This window comes from Sinocyclocheilus anshuiensis, unplaced genomic scaffold (genome assembly GCF_001515605.1).
Source record: "Sinocyclocheilus anshuiensis isolate Anshui unplaced genomic scaffold, SAMN03320099.WGS_v1.1 scaffold143, whole genome shotgun sequence".
In the NCBI taxonomy this organism is placed as follows: Eukaryota; Metazoa; Chordata; class Actinopteri; order Cypriniformes; family Cyprinidae; genus Sinocyclocheilus; species Sinocyclocheilus anshuiensis.
Window position 1 is genome coordinate 122,414 of NW_015548197.1, and position 3,128 is coordinate 125,541.

The 3,128-nt window shown below is 28.5% G+C and overlaps 1 protein-coding gene across 2 annotated transcripts in view; it reads left to right on the plus strand.

The window, feature by feature from the left end:
• The first annotated feature begins 2,049 nt into the window (after window positions 1–2,049).
• The window catches only part of LOC107653212 (polycomb protein SCMH1-like), a 40,327-nt gene continuing 39,248 nt past the window's right edge, over window positions 2,050–3,128 (plus strand). For both annotated transcript variants that reach the window (XM_016439882.1, XM_016439881.1), the window contains exon 1: window positions 2,050–2,127. The gene's annotated coding sequence lies outside the window, so the exon portion shown is untranslated. The remainder of the gene's footprint in view (window positions 2,128–3,128) is intronic.

Consider the following 3,128-nt stretch of genomic DNA (forward strand, 5'->3'; position numbering starts at 1 on the left):
AATACAGTTTTTCACCGTATATAGTAGGGGAATTTACCGTTAACCATTTAACAGGTTTTTACTGTAGCATTTTTACAGTAATTTACCATCAAATTCACAGTCATTTTTTACAGTGTTCTTCATGGAACCATCGAAAGAACCTTTATTTTTAAGAGTGCTGTATTTATGTATAAATAACAAAATGATTTCTTCTTCTATTTTACGGAAAGGCCAGTAGGAAGAGTGCAGATGTGATGAGCGTGAGGATGAGTTCAGTGAGTCTTCAGTGAAGGTTAAAGGATAAGGATCGACTTATTTTTGGTTTGCATGAGTTCCAAGTAAATCTATCAAGTTCTAAAAAAAAAATGTTTTTCAAAAATCTGTTTTGATTTGTATGATTGAAGCTATTTCATGTAATAAAAACTTATTTGAAAAAATATTTCATGGTTAGAACCATAGAAGGTTAATGGGACTAAATGTTTTTAGAACAGTTAAGATTTTTAATGTTTTTTCTTCTGCTCACCATGCCTGCATTTATGTGATACAAAATACAGCAAAAGCAGTAATATTGTGAAATATTGTATTATTTAAAATAACTGATTTCTATTTGAATATATGATAGAATATAATTTATTCCTGTGATCAAAGCTGAATTTTCAGCATCATTACTCCAGTCTTCAGTGTCACATGATCTTCAGAAATCATTCTAATATGCTGATTTGCTGCTCAAAAAAAACATTTATAATTATTATTATGTTGAAACCAGCTGAGTAGAACTTTTTCATGATTCTTTGATGAATAGAAAGTTCAGAAGAACAGCATTTATCTGAAATAGAAAGCATTTGTAACATTATAAATGTCTTTATCATCACGTTTGATCAATTTAAAGCATCCTGGTTAAATAAAAGTATTAATTTCTATAATTTCTTTCCCAAAAATGGTATAATGTTACAAAAGCTTTTTATTTCAGATAAATGCTGATCTTTGGATCTTTCTATTCATCAAAGAATCCTGAAAAAAATTCACTCAACTGTTTTAAATATTATTATTGTTAATAATAATAATAATAATAATCAGAAATGTTTCTCGAGCAGCAAATCAGCATATTATTATGATTTCTGAAGATCATGTGACACTGAAGACTGAAGTAATGATGCTGAAAAAACAGCTTTGATCACAGCAATCAATTACATTTCACAATATATTAAAATAGAAAGCAGTTATTTTAAATAGTAAAAATATTTCACAATATTACTGCGTTTGCTGTATTTTGGATCAAATAAATGCAGGCTTAAAGAGCATAATAGAATTCTTTAAAAACATTATTTTGTTAGATGGCTACGTAAACAAGATAACACTGGCATGCATTAAAACAATGAAACAATCTTCATTAACTTAATAAATTCCTATTACTTGTTTCACTTCTGTTTCGGTTTTTATAACCATCTCTTACTATGTGTCAGTAAGTTGTTTTTTAGCATGTGTGTTTGGCTCAGTGTTATTTTTTTAGGATTACTGATAAACTAATGTAGTTTGATTTGTATTTGTTATTTATTTTAATTTTAATTTTAGTTAAATTATGTCTGAAATTATTATGTCTGTAAAGGTCTTTTTTATTACGTTTTAATTTTATTTAATTTGAGTTATTTGAATACTTCAACAAACTAAATGGAAATGAAATAATATATATATTGAATTTATAAATGTGTGTGTATATATATATACAGTGGGTACGGAAAGTATTCAGACCCCCTTCAATTTTTCACTCTTTGTTATATTGCAGCCATTTGCTACAATTGATTGCTTCTGTTGTCTTCATTTATAAGTCGCTTTGAATAAAAGCATCTGCTAAATGACTACATAAATAAATAAATAAATTGTCCTAGTAAACCGCAGACGTTATAACTGGTTATAATCCATTAATTAATTATTAATTAAATAATACTGATAATACGCTTGATTTAAACAATGCTTACGATTCCGTTCGTTTTAATAAATAGAGTAATAGGTTTTCACAATACTGCGTGCGTATGAGCGAGACACGCGACGCTGCCCCGCGTCTGCGCATGCGCAGTTCTGACCCAAACATGGCGACGGTGAGCTGCGAAAAGTGCTGAATTCTGTCTACATTTCGACAAAATCGCGAAGGTTGGTCGACATTTCCGCACTTTTTCTATCCTCTCCCATATGTTAGGATATCAGTCGTTATTATGGGATGGCAACGGTGAGCTTTTTCAAAGGCTGCATGTGATAAATCAGGCGTTTATTTCGCCTGGTGTTCAGCACTCTCTGCGCTGCTGGCGATCACTGATGTTGTTATTTCTGAGGAGTTTGATCAAATAACGCGCAGATGTTTATGTTTCGTCGATATTGATCATATCGCTGATGGTGTGTATGATCAGGGGGGGGGGTGTAGTCATCGCTGTTTGTAAACACACTCATATTTTCACTGCCAATCTCAGATAGCAGTATTACTGCGTTATTACATCAGTAATGCACAGTTTAACACAGATATTGTTTACAAAGTTTACGCTAAAAAAAAAACACACAGTTATCCCATGTATTTTGTTGGTACTATGGTAATACCATGTTTTTTCCCCCCGACATGTACCATAGTATAATTTTAAGTATTTAGAAATTCCATGTAAATGCCTTGAAAAATTAATATAGTAATTATTAAATACTATCATAGTGTCTCTCTGTACTAGCTAAAGTGTCAAATGAAGAAAATAATATGTTTTTACATTAATTGTTTATTATATATGTGGTTCTGATATTCTGTCAAATGTTTCTATTTATATAATAGATTTTCTTTCTCCGTGTGTTTTCAGTGGATTACTTACAATTTTATTATATATATTATACTTTTTAATTACTAAATAATATAATAATATATATGGACTATAGTACTATTATGTTATAATAAATTACAATTATATATGTATGTATTCATTTGTAATTATGATACATTTAATGTGTAACTGTATATACTTTTTTATATAATAAATAATAATAATATAATGATAATATTTGACAAGTTATACAAGTAATATAAGTTTATTATAAATGTATTAATTCTTGTTAAATTTAAATTTTATTTAAAATTGTATATATATATATATATATATTATATAAAATTTTAAATAAAA